The 6,523-nt window shown below is 44.3% G+C and overlaps 1 non-coding gene across 1 annotated transcript; it reads left to right on the plus strand.

The window, feature by feature from the left end:
* Positions 1–6,019: 6,019 nt before the first annotated feature.
* On the plus strand, positions 6,020–6,094 carry Trnas-cga. The gene has a single exon. It is a non-coding gene; the product is annotated as a tRNA-Ser (tRNA).
* Positions 6,095–6,523: the final 429 nt, after the last annotated feature.

The raw sequence follows: 6,523 nt of genomic DNA on the forward strand, positions 1-6,523 counted from the left end.
AAAAAAATACTGCGTCTTTTGTGAGGTTTTAATATATTTATTCTTTACTGCTAAGACAATTCTACAGTCTTAAGGAAATCCCTGACACCTGGTAGCATTTTTGACATCTTCCAACTCCGAAGTGCAACGACTGTAGGCGAAAACAGTAGACGTCTTCAGAGCTATGAAGAAGCGTTGCAGCAGAGATATTTAAGAAATTTTGTTACAGGTGCATCCAGTGTATGGGATCAACTCTCACCGAATCTACTGCTGGAGTGTCAATGAGGTTTTGTTTATACTAGAAAACTGGCAAAGTGAATACCCGGGCAATGTTGGGTTTGTCAGCAAGTTCTTCAATACATACTATTTAGCTCAGACTCGTCAGTTACTAAAATGTGAACCCTCCATTCCCAACCACAAAAATATCGGTCCACCATCTTTACTTTTTACTAAGATCTCAGACCTCCACTCCCAACCACTAATATATGGGTTCACTATTTGCTATTTTTGGGAATTACTGGCGATTCTAGGCGCTTCAGACCAGAACCGCGCTGCTGCTACGGTCGCCGGTTCGAATCCTACCTTGGACATGGATGTGTGTGATGTCCTTAGGTTGGTTAAGTTTAATCAGTTCTAAGTCTAGGTGACTGATGACCTTAGATGTTAAGTCCCATAGTGCTTAGAGTCATTTGAACCATTTTCGGGAATTATGTGGATGATATTTTACCGAAAGTCGGGTCCGCAGCTCGTGGTCTAGTAGATAACGTTGCTACCTCTGGATCACGGGGTCCCGGGTCCAATTCCCGGCGGATCGGGGACTTTCTCGACCCAGGGACTGGATGTTTATGTTGCCTTTATCATGTCATCATCACTGGTGTAGTGGCGAGTCTGGAAACGGAAAGATTGAAACTCGCCGGCGCGCTGATGACCATGATGTTGAGTGCCCACAAACCAACATCATCATCACCGAAAGTTGGTTGTTATGTCTTCTCCAGTCTCATAGATATAAAAGTTAACATACAACATAAGTACTACGAGGATTATTCAGAAAGTAAGGAACGATCGGTCGTGAAATGGAAAATACAATGAAAATCCGTTGAAGATTTGCACAGATGCGTTGTGCATAAAGATGACTAGAAATTAGCGTCTCAAGCCAAGTATAAGGGCCTGGTCAATGATTTCGCCTGAAGCTATGCAATCCACATAACATAACTCTCATGCGGTTCGTTCTACACGACAATTCTCGGCTGCACTCTGCAGTGGCAATGAAGATGCTCCTGCAGCGTTTTCGAGGGGAAGTGTTTGATTACCTACAATACAGCCCGTAATTGTCTATCCCTGAGGTTCCTCTGTGCTTAAATGAACCGCTGGCTATGAATAAAATATTTTGACACAGACAACGGGCTGCAGTCCAGAATAGATAATCGTCGAAAAGGATTGGTGGCTGTTTTTTATAATGAGGGAATTGGAGAGTTGGTACAACGCTACAACAGACGTCTAAGTCTGAGCGGCGACTGTATAGAGAAGTAGTTGGAAGGTGCAAATTAGTAGTGTAGCGCTTGACACAGTCACGTCGATTAAATATTTGGGCGTAACATTGCAGAGCGATATGAAGTGGACAAGCATGTAATGGCAGTTGTGGGGAAGGCGGATATTCGTCTTCGGTTCATTGGTAGAATTTTGGGAAGATGTGGTTTATCTGTAAAGGAGACCGCTTATAAAACACTAATACGACCTATTCTTGAGTACTGCTCGAGCGTTTGGGATCCCTATCACGTCGGATTGAGGGAGGACATAGAAGCCATTCAGAGGCGGGGTGCTAGATTTGTTACTGGTAGGATTGATCATCACGCGAGTGTTACAGAAATGTTTGAGGAACTCGGGCAGGAGTCTCTGGAGGAAAGGAGGCGTTATTTTCGTGAATCGCTACTGAGGGAATTTAGAGAACCAGCATTTGAGGCTGACTGCAGTACAATTTTACTGCCTCCAACTTCTATTTCGCGGAAAGACCACAAAGATAAGATAAGAGAGATTAGGGCTCGTACAGAGGCATATAGGCAGTCATTTTTCCCTCGTTCTGTTTGGGAATGGAGCAGGGAGAGAAGACGCTAGTTGTGGTACGATGTACCCTCCGCCACGCACCGTATGGTGGATTGCGGAGTATGTATGTAGTTGTAGATGTAGCAATAAAACAGTTTTGATTTTCCCTGTGGTTTCCATTTCGCGACGTATCGTTCCATATTTTCCGAATAGCCCTCGTTTTACCTGCCGAAAACCTCATTCCGATATCTTGAACTGGTGACAGAATGAGGAAGTTATTACTTCTTATGCGACTCACACTGTGTAAAACAGCTGCTAGATAAAGTTTATTCGGTTGACCCGATTCTCCGAGGGAGGTAGGGTCCACGCCCTTGGAGCACCGTGCGTGGGCGCTGCCTGCTTCTCGCGCGAAGTGGCTGGCTGCGACGGAGCAGCGCGCGGCCACTCCTGCGCGCTTTTAATTAGGCCAGCCGGCCCGCGGGCTAATGGGGCTCGCCGCGCTCCGCTGCGCATCTCCAGCATCTGCAGCCGCGTGCAGGAATCTCAGCCGCGAGTGCTGTCCGCGGGCCGGGCTCGCTCGCGCAAGGGCCTGCCCTGGTGTCGGACACTCCACAAAACTGAGAAGATCTCGGCTCCAGCGCGTTACAGACATGATTTCAGGTACTGGGATAAAACAACAGCAACCGAGAACTCGTCCTCCCATTATACGTCGCGCGTCGGCTCGTCACGGCGGCACTCGAAACCACAAGTTGTTTTTTCTCATAAAAAAAGATCAAATGTGTGTGAAATCTTAAGGGACTTAACTCCTAAGGTCACCAGTCCCTAAGCTTACACACTACTTAATCTAAATTATCCTAAGGACAAACACACACACCCAGGCCCGAGGGAGGACTCGAACCTCCGTCGGGACCAGCGACACAGTCCAGGTTGCAGCGCCTTAGACCGCTCGGCTAATCCCGCGCCGCTTCTCATAAAAGTTCTCGTTTAGGGAAAGGTGTGGTAGTATACATGGGGCAGAGTGTCACATTTGGATTTATGAGTCAGTTATCATGTTTATAGCCTTGTGTTCATCCTATTTACAGTTCTAATTTGTTTCCACGTTGGCTAGTATTTAATGGAAGTGAATAAAATTTTTCTTTAATGCGTAGTGAAAAAAAAGTTTTGACGTGTGCGAAGTAAGTTTTTATAAAATTATTGTCTTCCTTCTATTGCTTATAGTCATAAACAGTTGCTGTAATTCTAAGAATTCTGAACATAGTCATATACAGGGTGGTCCATTGATAGTGACGAGGCCAAATATCTCACGAAATAAGCATCAAACGAAGAAACTACAAAGAGCGAAACTCCTCAGTGTGTTTTATTTCTCCATTTTGTACGTCTTCTTTTTACTTCTTGAGTGACAAAGCGTTGTCGCTCAGCCCAATAATAACTATCTTTTATTCAGGCATTTTTGCTACATATTGCAGTCCCTTTGTGCCTTTTCAGTCCTGTGAGCTTCATTATTAGTGTATTTGTGGGCCGGTATCGAGGTATTCATATGTTACTGACTCCGTAGTCTGTAGCGTTGTGCAACCCCCTCCGTTCTTAATCTATCATCACGCCTGATCTGCTTCACTGTTATTGTGAAGACAAGGTCGAATAACGCCTGTAGTATGAGATGAGCTCGATGCTTTAGGCGCTTTCAGGTTAGTGACTAGGGTAATGAGTGTTTGTTTCCAAGTCACAGGGCTGGGAACACGGATACATCTTTTCACAGCGTCCTTATATGATTGTGGGTGCCCTATTTCTCTCATGTCAACATTGGTGCTTACCTCGTGAAGCAGCTCCTTAGTTGGTCACATGAAACTGAGTGAACACAGTTACATATCTTCCCATTCTGTTAAAATCCGCGTTTAACTCGGAGGCTGAAACCAAGGACCTCAGAGTTAAAGGACAGCGACGCTTACCAGCTTGATCATGGGCACTATCAAAGGATTTAGTTGCAGCTCGAGTACAAAGAACTGAACTTCTAACACTTGCGTGGTGAAAGAACGTAACGATTTTGAAAAATTATATGATACACAAGACCCAAACTATGGGAGATCTTAGAAAAATTACGAATTCCAAGTACACTGGTGAGATAAAACGCCTTATGAACAAGATAGGTAGCACTTTAGCGTTTCGTCAACGTCGGAGAATCTTCAGAGAACGAAGGAGTACTGTGCAGATGAAGGTTGAGAAGTCTTTTTTCTTAGAAGAGATGGGGAATATATACTTCCCTTTCGTCATCGCGGCTGAAGATGTTGAAATTTCTCCCAGAAGTGCTCCACTAGTGTTAATAATCTTTCTGTCTCTACACGACAGGTTTACACCGCAGTCGTATGTTTTCCCATAGTTCCTGCGATCTCTCAACACCTACTCTTGCCTACGAGAACTGTCTAATCGCGAACGTAAACCTTGTTGAAGCATTTACGTATAGTAAACGTGGAAAAGCTATGTCAGATTGGTTTGAATTCCATACAGAAACACAGAGTCTTTATCATTTTGTTATTTCACTTGTTAGAGCTAATAAGAAGATAACGAAGAAACAAATAGAAAGAGAAGGCTAAAGAAAGTATCCGGTCACGTTAATACTGACCTACGACATGCATCTGGGAGGCTTCTTAATCACGCGCCAGACATCTCAAAACTGTTATCATCGGACACTCTTAGCAGTGCACACAAGATTTCAGTCCTTTGTACCAGGAACATAGATGCGCAGACGGCGTTCTTACTCGTGGCTGTTTTCCTCAGGATGTTGTGTACTGCACACACTATGCACATACTTGTCGCCGTAAATAACGCTTGTAAATCCCATGTATAACACTCGGGTGCAATGATACTAGAAGCATACAATAGCCTCGTTTCGTAGAGACATGAAAGCACTTTTTCACTCAAAAACAGCAGTTGCTCCCACCAATGTACCGCTGCAGTCTTAGCATCCGGAAGAGGCATATTTATACCTCTTTAAGCGGAGATACTCCCCTCAGTTACTCACAGTTCACAAAAATAGTTATGTAGAGTCTACTTCTCTTCAGGAATAAGTTTGAAGATAAAACATGGAATAATAAAGAATGACAGACAAAGCATTGTAATTCCATGCAAGCCACAGTATTCATAAAAACTGAGTTGCAAACTTCACTAACATTTCGTTACGAAATAACAATGATAAAAACTGTTCTTAGAAGCTAATGATGGACAGTATGATTTTTGGTTATTCAATAATTTCTTGTGAAAACTCCGTATCATTTAGGACTTGTTTATTAGTAGATAAAGAAACCTTTCGGGCCTTAAATACCCACGAATTGTTGGAGACAGCACTTCAAGGAGAAATAGACGAATAAAGAAAACTTTTTTAAATAACTTCTGACGACAGAGTTGTGGATATCTACACAATGCAGACTGTGGATAACTGATCGGCAGTGCATAGCGGAAGTGTCTACAGACATATATGAAGTATTTAAAAAGTTGCTACATTTAGATCGACACCCATGTCTGCTAACCAACGCGAAATGCTTGGTAAAGGGTATCTCTCATGGTACCAAAAAATTTGGTATTCTTCGCGTTTCATTTTCGCAGAAATGCAGGAAGATGGATAGTTTAAATGCCTCTGTGCGTGCTGTTTTTTTGGTGGTGGTGGGGGTTATGCTCCTATGGGACCAGACTGCTGAGGTCATCGGTCCCTAGGCTTACACACTCCTTAAACTAACTTAAACTAACGTCCTGGCAGATTAAAACTGTGTGCCCGACCGAGACTCGAACTCGGGACCTTTGCCTTTCGCGGGCAAGTGCTCTACCAACTGAGCTACCGAAGCACGACTCACGCCCGGTACTCACAGCTTTACTTCTGCCAGTACCTCGTCTCCTACCTTCCAAACTTTACAGAAGCTCTCCTGGTTCGCAGGAGAGCTTGTGTAAAGTTTGGAAGGTAGGAGACGAGGTACTGACAGAAGTAAAGCTGTGAGTACCGGGCGTGAGTCGTGCTTCGGTAGCTCAGTTGGTAGAGCACTTGCCCGCGAAAGGCAAAGGTCCCGAGTTCGAGTCTCGGTCGGACACACAGTTTTAATCTGCCAGGAAGTTTCATATCAGCGCACACTCCGCTGCAGAGTGAAAATCTCATTCTAACTTAAACTAACTTACGCTGAGGACAACACACACACCCATGCCTGGGGGAGGACTCGAATCTCCGACGGGGGGAGCTGCGCGAACCGTGGCAAGGCTCCTGCGTGCTGTAATTTGGCTATCTTGTCATCTGTGTTCCTGTCGGAGCGGTAAACAGTGAGCTTTTGCATACAGGGTGTCCTAGGAGGAATGGTTAGTATTCATAGATACGTCACAAACGATCATTCGAAGGAAAAATGTCTAGTTGACATGGGATCTAAACCGCATGCCTTAATCTCTATGAGCACTTGTTCTTCTTCGATACTGTGAAACAGAACTCTTTCATTGGAAGCTATTTGCTTTCCACATTTTGGGAGGAGACAGT

This window comes from Schistocerca piceifrons, chromosome 6, assembly GCF_021461385.2.
Source record: "Schistocerca piceifrons isolate TAMUIC-IGC-003096 chromosome 6, iqSchPice1.1, whole genome shotgun sequence".
Taxonomy (NCBI): Eukaryota; Metazoa; Arthropoda; class Insecta; order Orthoptera; family Acrididae; genus Schistocerca; species Schistocerca piceifrons.